Source organism: Ambystoma mexicanum, chromosome 3p (assembly GCF_040938575.1).
Source record: "Ambystoma mexicanum isolate Mex_15411 chromosome 3p, UKY_AmexF1_1, whole genome shotgun sequence".
Lineage (NCBI taxonomy): Eukaryota > Metazoa > Chordata > Amphibia > Caudata > Ambystomatidae > Ambystoma > Ambystoma mexicanum.
In genome coordinates, this window is record NC_090925.1 from 21383575 (window position 1) to 21400057 (window position 16483).

Sequence of the window (16483 nt, forward strand, 5' to 3'; positions counted from 1 at the left end):
GACCAGTGTCATCATGTCTATTTCAATTTCAGTTCCATGAACCTTTGCTTTATTTCACAGCTGTCTGCCACGTATCCAAACATTCTGATATGTGTCCAAATGCTGTTGGGGAGTTAGAGTAGACTTCTCTCAGAGAAATGTCTCTAATGTCACACCTCTATGATAGACCCTGTTGATGGAGGGTCTTGGTTATGGTTTTAAATTCTCAACCATATTGGCAACCCGGAGTAGAGCATTTCAGACTTTTGAGGCTGAGATCAGTTAGCAGTAGCGAGACCCATGTGGTGGACCTTTTGTGCTGGTGGCTGTTGGTACTGAAGTAAACCACATGTTGGACCCTTGAAGACACTTTACGTGAGAAGTGCAGGTTGTGGAAGTTTCTGATGCTGAATCCTATTGATAGAATGCTTCCCATGTTAGACATTCTGAATCCTATTGATAGAATGCTTTTCATGCTAGTCATTTGATACTGGCCTCCATTGGTGGTAGAATGTCCTGCACATACGTTTGATACTGGCCCCCATTGGTAGTAGAATGTCCTGCACATACGTTTGATACTGGCCCCCATTGGTAGTAGAATGTCCTGCATTGCTGATTCTGAATCCTATTGATAGAATGCTTCTCATGTCAGACGTTTGATACTGGCCTCCATTGGCAGGACAATGCCCTGCATTGCTAATTCTGAATCCTATTGGTAGAATGCCTCTCATGCCAGACCTGCCAGATTTGCCAGATTTGTAATGCTGGTCTCTAGTGGAAGTCAAATAATTCTCGTTGCTGATGCTGAACTGAATGCTTACATCTTACTTTTGATACTGGCAACCATTGGTAGTAGAAGGTTTCCATTGCTGATGCTGCACCCTATTGATCGAATGCCTCTCACATCATACCTTTGATACTGGTCTCGAATGGTAGTAGAATCTCCCCTGTTACCGTTCCTGAATCCTTTCAATAGAATGCTTTTCATGTCGGACGTTTGTCAGACTTTCAATGCTGGTCACTTTTGGTAGTAGAATCTCCCATTTTGCAGATCAGAATACTTGTCATATTACACTTTTGATATTTCATGTCAGAACTTTGATGTCGGTCTCCGTTGTTAGTAGTGTTTCTTATGTGAGGTTTCTTATGCAGTTCCCTATTAATGGAATGCTTCTCATATTGGACTTCTAAAGCTGGTCTCTCTTGGTAGTAGAAAGTCCCTTGCTGCTAATGTGCAATCTTATTAATAGAATGCTTCTCATGTGAGGCATCTGATGCTAGTCTCTACTGGCAGTGGTGTTCCTTATGTGAGTGCGGTTCCTGATGCAGACGCGTATGGATATCTCATGTCAGAGATTTGATGCTGGTCTCCTTTGGGGGTAGTGTTCCTGATAAGAGGTTCTTGATGTTCAGCCCTACTGATATCTCATGTTAGACCTTTGATGCTGGTCTCCGTTGTTAGTAGTGTTCCTTGTGTGGAGTTTCTGGTGCAAAACCCTATAAATAGAATGCTTCTCATTTTGGACTTTTACAACTGGTCTCGGTTGGTAGTAGAATGGCCCTGGTTACTGATGCTGAGCTGAATACTTCTCACATCAGACGTTTGATATGGGTCTTTATTGGTAGTGAAATGGCCATGTTACTTTTTTTTAATATTATTATTATTTTTTTTTAAACCTTTATTTTTGCTGATGAATACAGTATATATCATAACAAAACATTTCCGGAGAGAATAAAGTAACATAGAGCCAGTGATCGCATACCTTCACCTTATTCATGCCGTGCATCCCATATTATGCAGTTGTGTTGTCCCACATTTAATTATTTTACTTTTTGCTATTTGAATATCGTCTTTTGTGTCTAATTACATTTGCTAGAACAGTTCAAGAGGGGTCTTCCGATTCCCTTTCTTGATTGTCTCTGAGGTAAGTTCGTAATGGTGCCCAAATGTCTTTTGGTCTACTGGTAGAATTGACACTATTCACATATCGTTCTTCCGTGTTTTGAACATACAGTAAGTCACGCAGCCATGCCTCTACTGTGGGGGCTGTTTTGGATTTCCATAATTGTAGTATGTTTCTTTCGCCACTGCCCCTGCCACAGCCACGAATCTACGAGTTTTTACAGAGGCCTTTCCATATCGCCCAGGGGATATTTGTGCGGGAGAGCTGGGATCTGTAATCCTGTGATGTTGCTTATTTTTTCAGCTATACCTTCCCAAAAGGACTTTATTGGAGGGCATTGCCAGTACATGTGTATAGAGTCTGCATTGTGGGCCACGCATTTGGGGCAGACTGTTGGAACAGAGGGGCCATACTTGGAGACCTGCTTGGGGGTTATATGTAAGTGGTTTAGGATTTTAAACTGTATTAGCCTAAAGTTAGCGTTAATAGATATCTCCTTGGTGTACCTGCAGTATCTGGACCATTGGGTATCTTCTATGTCGATGTGCAGGTCCCGTTCCCATTTTCTTTTCATTGTATTCCCTGAGGGGGTGGTTTCCTGAGCCGCTTTATATAGGCTTGGCACCGAGCCATTGAATCCCTCCGGAGATAGCACCGCTGTTAGGAATTCATGAGTCGGTGTGGCTACAGAGAAAGACAGCCATTTCTTTTTGCATGCAGCTTTTAGTCTATAATAATGTAGAGTGGTAACGAGTCCCTTCCGCATCTTTGTTGTGTACTATGTCAAGTGTTGCAAAACTACCCTCTGGGAACAGGTCACCTATTTTAATTTCCTTGTCTGGATCCCACTTACGCTGCATGGCTGTATCAAATGTTGGCTAAATGGCCCATGTTACTAATGCTGAATCAAGTTGCTACAATACTTCTGACATCCGACTTTTCATGTCAGTTTCTGTTTCTGGTCGTGCCCCTTATAATTGATATATAATGTCAGACCTTTGATGCTGGTCTCCATTGGTAGTGGAATATTATCTTATATCAGACCTTTGATGCCGGTCTCTGTTGATAGTAGTGTTCCTTATGCAGAACCCTCTAAATAGAAGGCTTCTCACTTTGGACTGTTGAAGCTGGTCTTGGTTGGTAGTAGAAAGTCCTGAGTTGATGGTGCAGAACCTTTTAGATAGATTGCTTCTCATGACACACATTTGATGCTCGTCTCTGTAGTAGTGTGCCTTAAATGAGGTTCCTGATCCTGAAACCTATTTATGTCTAATTTCAGACCTTGATTCTGGTCTCTATTATTATTATTATTATTATTATTATTATTATTATTATTATTATCATCATCATTATGGTATTTATTGAGTGCGGACCTAGCATTGGTAACAGTGTTCCTTATTGGAAACTTCAGATGCAATACCCTACACAGAGAATGCTTGTCAAGTGTGACAGTTGATGCTGCTCTCACTTGGTATTTGAAAGTCCCTTATCGCTGAGCCTTTTTTGGAGAATGCTCTTCCTGGCACACGCTTAATGCTGGTCTCAATTGACAGCAGTATTCCTTATGTGACGTTCCTAATGCATAATGCTATCAATAGAATTCTTTGCATGTCAGACCTTTGATTCTGGCCTCCACTGCTACTAGAGTGTTGCTCGTTGCTGGTGGTGAGCCCTATTGATATCTCATGCCAGACCTTTGATTCTGGCCTCTGTTGGTAGTAGTGTACCGGATGTGAGGTTGCTGGTGCAGAAGTCTGCTGAAACAATTCTTTGCATGTCAGAACTTAGTTGTTGGCCTCCAATGCTAGTATTGTCCCTCGTCGCTGGTGTTGATCCCTATTGATTTCTCATGTCAAACCTTTGATGCTGGTCTCTGTTGGTAGTAGTGTACCGTATGTGAGGTTGCTGGTGCAGAAGTCTATTGATACAATTATTTGCATTTCAAACCTTTGTTGCTCGCTTCCACTGCTACTAGAGTGTCCCTCGTTGCAAGTGTTGAGCCCTATTGATATCTCATGCCAAATCTTTGATTCTTGTCTCTGTTGTGTGACGATTCACCAGGTGTCATCATTTCTCTCCAAGGGTGGACCCTTTCCCACGAGGCTAGTGAGTTGCAGCTGCTGCCCAATAGTTCCACTAGTGGTGGTTTAATGTGGGAGGACCTCATGGGGGGGACTCCTCCTATGGTGACAAGGACGAACACCTAGACTTCAGCCTGTTGACTAACGTCACACCCCAAACTTCCCTAATCCTCCCCCTCTATTCTAAACCATTTCCTTGAGAGTAGACCTATGTATTTCTGTAGTGTTGGGGAACAGCCCAAACAGAAAGTACCAGGACAAAGAAGAGCACAGAAGACCTGTATATTTCTGACTGTGCTAGTGCTGGTACGAGGGGGCCCTGAGGAGGCATGAAGATGAAACTTTCAAAAGCAACAAAGGACTTTGACAATCTGCCCGGGGCGGGAATGGCAGCAATGTATAAGAAGAGAGAATGGACTAAAGAGTTTGTCAAGCCAAGCCGGGAGAGGCAGCAGGTGTGGAAACCATCCAGAGCGAGAGTTTCAAATCCTATCAGCTGACCAGAGAAACCGACGAGTGGAGGACTCCGGCGAAGCGCTGAGGGAGTCTCTGTGGGTCCAGCTTGAGCAGACCCAAAAACGAAGCAGAAAGAGAGAGCAGAGCAGTCAGAGAGAAGCCAAAAGAGCCGGATAAATGTACCCCAGCCCTAAGAAGCCACAGTGACATACCGAAGTCTTAAAGAAGGTAACGCGGGTGGTACGAGAGACCTGGAGGGGACACAGGGGTGGAAGAGAGGCACCTCGAGGGGCTTTCTGTGGGCCCAGTAGTAGCAATCAAACTATTGGGACAGGTGGACTAAGCATCTGAGGAACATGTCCTTGTCACAGTGGCTACAAAAAGCCCACTGACCACCATGGAAGGGTCTGAGACCCCACCACAAGCGAACTGAGCATCTGAGGAGAACATACTCATTGCAGTGGCAGCAAAAATCCCACTGACCACCACAGAAGGGTCTGGGACCTCACCATAGGTGTACTGTGCTTCGGAGGAAAACATCCTAGTCACAGTGGCAAGGAAAAGCCCTCTGAAACTCCAAGAAGGATTTGGGACTTTGCAATTCCAGTAGAGAGCGGCAAAGTGGACATTGAACCATTACCAGGAGTCCTTCTCATGGTCCCTACAGCTGACTTGTAAAAAGGTTTGGTAGACCCACAAGCCAGGGGAAGGGAGTCATTCTCCCTGGCATCCTTTTGCAAAAGTACATTTCTGGGAACACCACCCTAATACCAGGAGAAAGGAGTAATTCTCCTGGAAAAGGAGCTTTCTGTTGGCTTGTTCCTTTAGTTGTAGTGTAAGGGATAGAAGTAGGTTGTGACACAGGAGGGTGGAGTTGGATTTTGACCGACATTCTAACAGATCGTTTAGTATTAGTTTCAGACAGGGACACCCCCCTTAGAAGATGGGGATAGTGAGGGATTCTTTATGAGAGACATACAAGTGTTTACCAACCAAAATGCCACCCTTGTGTCAGCATCTTTGTTCAACACTGTTACATTTGGTAGTAGTGTACCATATGTGAGGTTGTTGGTGCAGAAGTCTATGGATACAATTCTTTGCATTTCAGACCTTAATTGCTGGACTCCACTGCTACTTGAGTGTCCCTTCCTGCTGGTGCGTATACCTGTTGATTTCTAATGTCAAAACCTTGACGCTGGTGTCTGTTGGCAGTAGTGTACCGTATGTGATATTCATGATGCAGAACTGTATGAATGGAATGCTTCTCATGTGGGGCATTTGATGCTGTCCCTTGTTGCTGAATCCTAATGATAGACTACCTCTCATGTTAGAACGTTGATGCTGGTTCACAATGATTGAAGAGCTCCTTGTGTGAGTTCGGATCCAGCAGAACTCTATAATTAGGATGCTTCTCATTTTCGATATTTGATGCTGGTCTCTTGAGTTCTTAGAAAGTCCATTGTTGTGGATGCTGAACCTTTTTGATAGACTGCTTCTCATATTTAACCATTGCTGCTGGTCTCTGTTGATCGTAGCATACTGTATGTGAGGTTGCTGGTGCAGAACAGACATTTGAGCCAATCTCCATTGGTAGTAGTTCCCAGTTGTGAATGCCAAACCTTAATGATAGAGTATTTCTCTCATCAGACCTTGGATAAATTCTCTGTAGGAATGTTCCTAAAGTGAGGTCCCTAATGATGAACCCTATTGAGATTTCATGTCAGACCATTAAGGCTGGACTCCTTGATAGACATATTCCTTTTGTGAGGTTTCGGATGCAGATCCCTAAAAATTGAAGACTTCTCCTATTGGACTTTTGATGCTGGTCTCTGTGGTTAGCAGTGTTCCTTCTGTGAGGCTCCTGATGCAGAACCATGTTGATAGGCCTCTCAATAATTTCAATACTACATTCCATTAATGAAAGGCAGCAGCAGTGATGACTAAAGAAGTGGCACTAAACAGAGTGCTCTAGAATTGATGTTGACCTTGTTTTTAGAATGTGATCTATGTTGGGAAGATCACGAGCAGAGGCCAATGATATGGCCAATGCAGTCAAGAGGGAGCTAGCCGAACTTGACAATTCACGCATGAAAGGAGTTTCCTTATGATCAGATTTATCAAATCCCAAAATTTTGCAAAGTTTATTAGAACCACATGTAGTAGAGGTCTGTCTGAGATAGAGATTTGTACACTGGACAAGCCAGGGTGTGGAGAGGGATTGAACACAGAATTCCATCCTCAACACTTTGACAGGTATTGAACTCATCATAGAGTGTAATATTTTGGCTTCAAGCCCATCAAGCCATTTCACCAGACCCCAAGGAAATGCCTGTAGACCATAGAGTATCGATGGAATAAGACTGGTAGGATAAATGGTTAGTAGGCCCTCAAGGTTATTTCCACCTTTACAGAGGGCGTAATTCTTGGTGGCCAGCCATTTTTTTCCTTTTTTCCAAGTCTTGGTAGTTGGATAATCCCTAACAAAATGGTGTGAAGGATTGAGCTTCAGCAGAAATCCCAAATAAACATAGATCATCCACTACTTCCAGTGTCACGTTCCCCAATTTCCAAATAAAACCAGGTTTTTTGGGAAGGGAATCCCCTAGCACATGACTTTTGTTTTACTAGTGTTAATAGTCATGTGATTAGCATGTGCAGCGTTGATTAATGCATCTATGAAGCGCTGAAGCCCAATGGGGATCCGATTGAAGAGAACAATATCATCAGCATAACCAAGCCAAATAATGGGCACACCATTTATTCTAGGAGCAAAGTTTCCTGCTGCTTCCAAGTAGCTGGCCATATAGCTATATAGAGAATAGCAATTGAGGCTCGATCCCCCAAAATGCAAGCTTCGTCCAAAGAAGTGGGCAAGACACCAAGTCAAAGGCTTTATTAAAATCAATCAAGCGACATAGATATTGGCGCATGAGTGGCAAGTAATATCAGTCATAAGAGAATGAATTGTACAAATATTATCTATTGGTCAATGAGATTTTCTAAAGCCAGTTTTAAAAGGTTTAAGGAGATCTCTTTCCAGAGACCACTGGATAAGCTTAGTGAGGAGGATAGAAGAAAGTTGTCCTCTGGCCCTATGATAGAGTATCTTATTATGATGGATTAAAGGATCGAATTCAGCCAAAGTATGCCCATTCCTTTTCCACAAAAGTACAGGAATTCTGTTTGGTTATCGAATGTGCCCGCTTGTCAGTAAGGGACGCAATGTCCCATACATGTAGTTCACATCAAGTTTCTAGATAATCTTGGTTTGCAGTAATGATATCCACGTTTCTTGGCAGTCGTTCCTGCCGACCAGTTTATGTGATTCCCAGTACAATTCACTCTCACCGCAGGGATACAATGTCCTGTGACATGGCAATGCTCTATGGTGGAAGTCCAAGAAAGCGTAGCATTATCACTCATGGATGTATGTGTAATGGACAGCTATGAGCAATGACTGAACATGTTATTGTTGACCACCACATAGTTGATTAAGGATTTAGAGCGCCCGTTAGACCAGGTGATGTCGAATTAGGAAGGTCTGGATTAGTTCTAGACAAACAAACAAAATCATGACTGCTCAGAAAGGAAGGCCAACCACGAACAACTGCGCCAGTAGTATACAGGATACCAGAGTTGTACATCTCACCCTTTATATCATTAGGCATAAACAAATGCGGGTCATGTACGTTAAAACCAAACAATGATTTCTTTGGGTTGTGGCACCATCAGGGGGATCATATACAATGGGCCTCATTACGAGTAGGGTGGTAAGGGATACCGGGCACCGGTAAGGAGACCGGTGCCGGTAATCCCCTACCGCCCTACTACAAGTTCGCTTAGCGGGTCCCTCCTTTAACGCCTGGTCTGACCAGGCGTTATGGACGGGTCCCGTTAAGGGCTTCAGAGCTAATAACGGAACCGCAATTTGCGGTACCATTATTAGCGCCTTCCCCATTCCCATTGAGCCCTATGGGGGCTCAAATGGGAATGGCTTTTCAATGGGGACTTACCGGTCCCGCAAAGGTCGGGCTACACCGGTAAGTCCCCATTGAACCATCCGGTGCCGGCCCGTTATTGGAGGCAGTCATGTCGCAAATAGCACCATGACTATCTCCAATCGCGGAATGAGGCCCATTGATAATTAATACACACTTTCTGAGTTTCGGCAGCGATAACAAGGCCAAAAGAACTTGGCGAAGGGAACTAAATTAAGATTGGAGCATGCACCAATGACCAACGCACCGCTAGGGCTATCCCTATGGGATGCCCTAGCAGGACTGCAAAGAATGCTATATCCGTCAATACAGAAATGAGTAGTGAGGCACGTTTCCTGTAAAAGAAAAATGTCAGAGGATATAAGTTTAACACATCCCAACAGTTGATTGCAGAAAGAGTTATGGCCATGTGTGTTCCATGTTAGCCACAACAAGATAGGTGTATGTTCTCGTTGTCAGATGGAACCGGTTACATCCTTACAAAACGACTGCATGGTGGATTTCTTAGGTGCAGGGTTATTGTTAGATTGGAAGAGGGAGCCTACCAGTAAAGAATGTTTGGAATGAGAGTCAAATGCTGGGGTAAAAGAAGTGCTCGTTGAGGGAGCAATGAAAAGGCGTGAATGTTATGCCTCCCCATGTATGGGCATGTGCTGCTTCCTGCAGATTGCCAGTCTAAAACCCCAAAACTCCAGTTCTTGAGCGCAGGTTTTTAGCAGGGCAACCATCTGAGGGGATACACATTCAAAGTATTACCCAATTAGATGGGCTCCTTAACTTGGGCAACTCTATGTTGGTAATATCAGTAGAACATAGTAAAGTAAGGCTATCAATTGGCGAAAGATAATTCTCCTATTTAGGAACGGACTATAGTTGGTTGGATGTAATTATTCCAATTTGGCGCATTTGCTGAATGATCTAATATTATTGTCCGTGGTGATTTCCTTGCCAACGAGTTTCCAGGAGTTTGTTGTTGTCTGCACAAGGGCAGTTGCAGGCAGAGCAGTAAAATGATTAGTCGAAGAAGTGCTACCATGCTGAGTAGTAGCAATATGTTGCAAACGGATCGAGCTCCCAATATCAGTGGGTAATGTGCCGGTGATGACTGCATCTGATGGAATAGTATTCGCCCGCGGTGCCAGGGACGTTTGCAGCCGATTGTCCATAGGGCCATAAAAATGCACTTGTCTAACCGTGCCATCAGATAGAGTATGTGCTACTAGGGATTTGGTGCTTAGGGCAGGGTGGACACGAGAACAAAAATGAGTGGAAGAAGGCGGCCCAGGCTGAAAAGAAGATTTAACTTTAGTTTCCCTCTTCTTCGCTTTAGCAGAGATTTTCTTAGCTTACCTTGCCATAGGAGGGAGAGAGGGCACAGGTGGTGCATTTATAGAGACCCGGCCATTGGATGATGGTGACAGTGATACTTCTTCATAGTCCCAATCACTCACCTCTGCATTATCAGGGAGAGTCCTAGATGGTACCTGTTAGAGTTTCCTGCAAAACGTTTTCTTTCCTGGAAAAGAGTGCATTATTAGCCTCCTTTTCATTTTCAATAGTGACCCATTTAGGAGGCGAAGAGGAGTTTTCCAAAATCACGTCAACAATCATAGCCAAGACTTGCTTAGTCTCCCTCTGTTCTTTAGCAAGAGTAGAATAGAACACATGGCCAAAAGAGCTTCAACACTAACAGATATCTTGTTTAAAGTTGAGGTGAAAGCAGAGTCACTGTTCGTATCAACCCCAGAGGGAGTGGGGAAGTGATCAGGCTCACTGTCACTGCCAGACTCACTGTCGATAAAGGCCGAGGAATCAGATGAAGATTTTAATCTGGTCACTTCAGGAGAAGACATCAGCCTGGCCAAGTCAGGAGAGGCCGAAAGTTGGTGTCAATGAGATTTTCATGGCCGTCAGACGATAGTGCCACACTCTTCGGCTTTCCCACAGAGTTTTGCTGGATCCCGATACACATGTTCAAGACGGAGTGATTATTATCTATCATGGGTGAAATGGTCACAGTGGTGGGTCGCTGGGGAGAGGAAGTGTTTGCCCGGTTCCTGCAGGCTCACGGTTCCTGAAGTGACTGTCGGTCTGACACGAAGGAGGAAGACTGGTGGGTCCTGCACTGCCCAGGGAAGAAACCAGCAGCAGAGCAAAGCAACAAATAAAAGGTGCCCTCCTTAAAACCCAAGCGGGGTCCGGTCCTCCTGGCTATCCGGTTCACTGCACCGCGGCACAGCAAATTCGACCAGGGGAGGGAGGCCTTGCTTGGTATTTGGCAAACTGGTTGGTCCCACCAGCTCAAGGGAAGAAGATTCCTTGTAGATCTTCTCTGTTGTCGAAGTGTAGGAGATTCAGACCCGCAGCAGGGCTTCACTGGGAGGTTCAGTCGTGGTAGTAGTCATCTTCCTTCAGCTTCTCTTCGGTTCTCTCGATCCAGTGGCGACTCTACCCTCCAAGTCCCAGAGACCTGCTTTTTATGCAGTTTTCCCCATTCAAACAGCCTGGCTGTCAATCACACAGCAGGGTGGCTGTCCTGGCAGGACAGTCACCTAGCCAATCAAACAAGAGTGCGACTTGGGTCTCCAAGGAGACCCTGTGCAGGGGGCCTCTCCCTCACATCCTGTCTACCTAGACTCTCAGGTGCTTAAGGAGAGCTTCTGTGCAGAAGCCCTCTAAAGGATGGCGAACAAAGGAACCAAACCTGGTTTGTCGCACAGAGTAAAACACGGGAAAGACCTTTACAAAAAGAAATGGCAAATAAACCCAGCCGGAACCAAATAAAAGTAAATGGGGTCCAGTGGATTAAAGTTTGAGGCTACTAACATAGCCTAAAACAGTACCAAGGCTATTTTCATAGACCGCAATAGGAAACATATGGTATATACCACTGCCACCAGCCAAATCTTAAAGAAAGGGGAACGAAATAATGTTCCATGAGATACAGACAAGTTGGTACTGGGTCTGTGAATTAAAAAAGACTAATAAAGTCAATGGCAACTTTACATGTTCTGGGAGACAGTAGTCAGTCCCAGAAAAATTGAGCTTAAAGTGGGAAGTCTGAAAAAGACAACCCTGTGTCACTGCACTAAAGGTACTGTGTGACACACAGTAAAAAGATGATGCCTATGGAGTAGGTGAGGCTCCACAGACTACGAACACAAAAATGTAAAGCACACAGTAAAAGTGGGAAAAAAAGGCTCACACTCTTACCAGGTGAAAAAATAAATCCTAGAAATCCAGCAAAGCTGCTGAGGGGTTCAGTAGGTAAGGGAAATTAGCCATTCTGGAGAATTCTCCCTGACAGTTAGTAGTGTTCCTTATGTGAGTTTTCTGATGCATAAAGGGTACCCTTCCCTTGTTGATCTCTCGTCCACAACGAGAGGACCCGCAAACAATCCTTCGAATGGATTGTGTCCTCCAACGTATTCCTCATCTTAGATGTATTCCATCCAGCATTAGCTGCTTTGGAAATGTTTTCTCGGCAGGGGGCGCCGTGCATTGATGTCATCGAGTCAAAGTCCCTCAAAGGGCTTCGTCGAGGGTGATGTCATCGGGTATACAAGTAGCATGCGCGGCGCCCATTGGCCTTAGTTCAGTTTTTCCACAGTACGTTTTGCTTCGGATACTCAGCATGCCTCGAGTAGTTCTGTGACAGAGTTATTGTGAAGCGATATTCGAGAATGTCCGCGTCGTCGACCCCGGTTTGGGGTTCAAAAAGTGTAAATCCTGCAGTTCGAAAATGTCCATCACGGATCTGCACCGAGAATGTCTGTGGTGCCTCGGTGAAGGCCACGACATGGAGGCCTGAACGGTGTCAGGCAATGACGGGGAAGGCCTTGCAAGAGAGGAAGGGAAAACTGCAGGTAGGTCGAAAACCCGATCGAAAAGCCTCTAGCGTCGATTCGAGGTCCCGTGAGGAGAAATCCCCTCGACCTGAAAGGCAAAAGCATCAGTTTAGGTCCCGAAGTGGTTCACATCACTCTTCGTCTTTGACGAAAAAGTCCAAAAAAAGACACCACCGGTCCCCTTCCACCTCGTCCTCAGACGAATCCCCCAAAAGAATGAAATGCCCCACAAAACCTTCCTCGGATGAATGGGAAGCATTTGGAATTAAAATGATGGAGGTGTTTGAAAAGGCTAAGCCTCGGTCCGCGCCTTCCTCGGAAGCCGGCCGGGAGCGTTACCATTCCGACACTTGCGCGCCCTCGTGCCCGGGTGATCGAAGGAGAAAAGATCAGGAACCCTCCAGGACACCGAGCGAAAAAGATCGATCGAGTCGACCGTTCAAGGTCACCGATGTCGTCTGGAACCCGACACACCTCGAAGGGCGAGCCCTCAAAGAGCGCCTTGACGCCCTCGAAGCCAGGTCCGTCGACAACCACTATTTTGTTGGCGCCATCAACACCCTTGTCGACGTCGACCCCGAAGCCCTCTGCGCCAAATGTTTCAAAGGCTCCAGTTCAGCCAGAATACATTTTTAAACCTCTTCCAAGGAAAGAATATTTCAAATCCTTAACTTACATTTCTGAAGAACAAGAGAGGTCTGAGCAGGAGGATGTTCCTTTTGGCCTGGAATATGGTACCACAAATCTCCCAGAATGCCTGATTTCTGAGGAAAGCAAAATGAGAGATCTTGTGGAAACCTTGCATAATGCAAGTGGAATTGACGCCTCACCTGAAACAGATTTTGGCAGGCCAGAACCAGGGGAACATGCCAGTCCCTCATACAGGCAGCTAGTGACAAAGGTGGTTGAATATTTAGGATGGGCTAGACCACCAACTCAGTTCATCCAGGATGATCTGACCGATATATTGGATCATGGTCCCACCGAAGATCCAATTTTACCCTTCCATGTAGCCTTACAAAATAGGGTGGCCAAACATTGGGAGACCCCGGACTATATTCCTCCGGTGAATAAGTCCCTCACTTCAAAATACCACCCTTCCAGTAGCGACCCCACCTATCTGTCCAAACACCCTACTCCTGAGAGTCTGGTGGTCCAGGCAGCCACAGCTTCAAATAAGGTGGCGTACCCTTCCATCCCTCTGGATAGGGACGACAAGCGTGTGGATGGTTGGGCGCGCAAGGTATTTTCAGCTGGGAGTATGGCGTTAAAATCGGCCAACTCCACATGTGCCGTGGCAAAATTTTCGTACACTCTGTGGGAGTGCATTGCAATGGCGGCAGAGCACATACCAGAAGGGGAAGAAAGGGAAGGATTCCTAGGCATTGTTAGAGATGGAAAGCAGGCCATGCAGGAATCCCTTCAGTCTGGATTGGACACTGAAGATAGTGTGAGCAGGTCCATGGCCACTAGCATGGTAATGCGCAGATTTGCGTGGTTGCGAAAGTCGGGTTTCGCACCAGATGTGTAAAACCGTCTTTTGAACATTCCCTTTGATGGGTCTCACCTTTTTGGCAACAAGGTTGACGAGAGCCTTGAGAGGTTGCAGACCTCAAAAGCGGCTGCCAAATCTTTAGGAGCTGCCATTAGGCAACCTCAGCCTTTTCGTGCATCAGGACAATCTTAGAGGGGACGATCCTATCATTATTACTCCTCATATGGAAATGCGAGAGGAATGGCCAGTCAAAGATGCCAGAAAAAAGCCACTCGTGGTGGACGAGGAAAACGTGCAAAGCCAGCCCCAGCTGCAGCCTCTTTACCATCAGCGGCTGCAGCAACCGCCACAAAACCACTTTGAGGACTTACAACACAAGACACCTGTAGGAGGCGAACTATTACTTCAGATGTTTGGGCTCTAGAAATAATAGCCCAAGGTTACTGCCTTCCTTTTCTAACGCAACCTCAAAGCAATCCACCAGGGAGAAACTCTTTGAAGTTTCCAGACCCGCTCCTACATCAGGAAGTCTTAACCCTGTTGGAGAAAGGTGCTATAGAACCAGTACCTGTAACAGAGAGGAACAAGGGATGGTACTCCCCATATTTTTTGATTCCCAAAAAGGACGGAGGACTGAGACCCATCTTGGACTTAAGAAACTTGAACAAGCTCCTCAGGAAAGACAAGTTCAAAATGATCACTCTTTATCAGATCCTTCAGGCCCTTCAACTTCAGGATTGATTGGTGTCATTGGACCTCCAGGATGCTTATTTTCATGTGTAAATCCATCTGAAGCACAGAAAATACCTGAGGTTTGTAGTTGCCGACTCGCACTATCAGATTCGAGTCCTGCCATTCGGGTTGACCTCCGCCCGAGGGTCTTCACCAAGTTAATGGTTGTGGTGGCAGCACAACTCAGGAGAGGGGGGATTCACATCTACCCCTACCTGGACGATTGGTCGATCAGGGCACGTTCTGCCGATCAAACAAGCCCTGGATCATCTGAAAGTCACCTGCCACTTCCTCCAAAGACTGGGCTTATCCCTCCAATATCAAGAAGTCACAAATGACACCTTCCCAACAGCTCCAGTACATAGGGGCTGCATTAGACACATCCTTGGAAAGAGCTCGCCTCCCAAGTCGAGGGCTCAAGACATTCTTCAGATGGTTTCCAAATTCCAAAATGCCCAAATTCTCCAGGCCTATGACTTCTTAAGGTTGCTTGGGCTCATGGCAATCTGTATTTTCCTAGTGCCAGAAGCACGCCTGAGGATGACATCCCTTCAATGGGCTCTAAAGACTCAGTGGTCCCAGTTCCCAGGTCAAATGACGGATCTCCTTCAGATTCCAAACAAGGTTTGGCAGGATCTTCTGTGGTGGACTTGCACAGAGAACATCCTAAAAGGAGAACATTTTTGCCAACCATGGCCGGAGATTACAGTAGTGACGTATGCCTCACTCATGGGATGGGGAGCTCATGCCAACAATCTGACAATCAGCGGTCTTTGGTCTCCATCGGAGTCCAAACTACACATCAACCTTTTAGAGCTGAGAGCAATCAGACCAGCGCTGAAGGTTTTTCTGCCATCTGTCAGAGGAAAACATTTCCTGATAATGACGGACAACGCAGTGGCCATGCATTACCTAAACAAAAGAGGAGGTGTAGGGTCACTACCTCTGTGCAGAGAGGCAATGCGGCTCTGGGATTGGGCAATTCAAGAAGGAATCTCCTTAACAGCGGTTTATCTAGCCGGGCAGGAGAATATGACGGCAGACACTCTGAGCAGACAGAGTACAGTGTCCCACGAGTGGGAACTGGCTCAGGAAGTCCTTTAGGAGATCTTCACCCTTTGGGGAACTCCTCATGTAGACTTGTTTACGACCGGAATCATCCGGAAGTGAGAAAAGTATTGCTCAAGGGAATTTCCCCCGAGAGAAGCCTTAGGGGACACGTTTGTGGTGGAGTGGAACTTCGCACTGCTATACGCGTTCCCTCCGATTCACATCATTCCTCAAGTCATCAGGAGATTGTGACGGTTCGGAAACCGCATGATTCTAATTGCCCTGGATTGGGCCAGGAGCACGTGGTACCCGGACCTTCTAGACATGTCCATCTGCCCTCGGTACGTCTTCCTCAGAGAGAGGACCTTCTCTCACAAATGGAGGGCCAGGTTCTCCATCCAGAGGTCAAGACTCTCAACCTTCATGCTTGGTATATGAAAAGTCTGAGATACAAGGATTGGGACCTTCCAGATGACGTCATGGAGGTGTTGCTTTCGGCAAGAAGGCCAGCAACAAAATCTCTGTACCAGTGCCGTTGGAAGAAGGTTTGCAACTGGTGCAGGGAAAAGAATGCTGATCCTTTTCTATGTTCTATCCCGGAAGTGTTGTCCTTCCTCTTGTTCCTGGCGCATAAGGGCCTCAATGTTGCTACCATTAAAGGTTATCTTGCTGCGCTTTCTATTTTCAAGCGCTCTTCGGAAGAATGTTCCTACTTTAAAATAACTTTGATAATACAATTCTTAAAGGGACTCACCAATGTGTTCCCTCCTTCTCCTTTCCAAGTCCGTTTGGGACCTTAATCTGGTTCTAAAGTTTTTAATGTGTTCCCCTTTTGAACCTTTGCACACTTGTCCATTAAGATTACTAACATTGAAAACCACTTTCCGGGTTGCTTTTTTTTTGTTGTATTTTTTTTTTTAAACTTTATTTTGATTCTTTT

The 16483-nt window shown here is 45.6% G+C and overlaps 1 protein-coding gene across 13 annotated transcripts in view; it reads left to right on the forward strand.

Moving 5' to 3' along the window:
* LOC138580086 (protein FAM118A-like) overlaps positions 1-16483 on the forward strand; it is a 1834209-nt gene that overhangs the window by 102741 nt on the left and 1714985 nt on the right. The window lies entirely within an intron of this gene.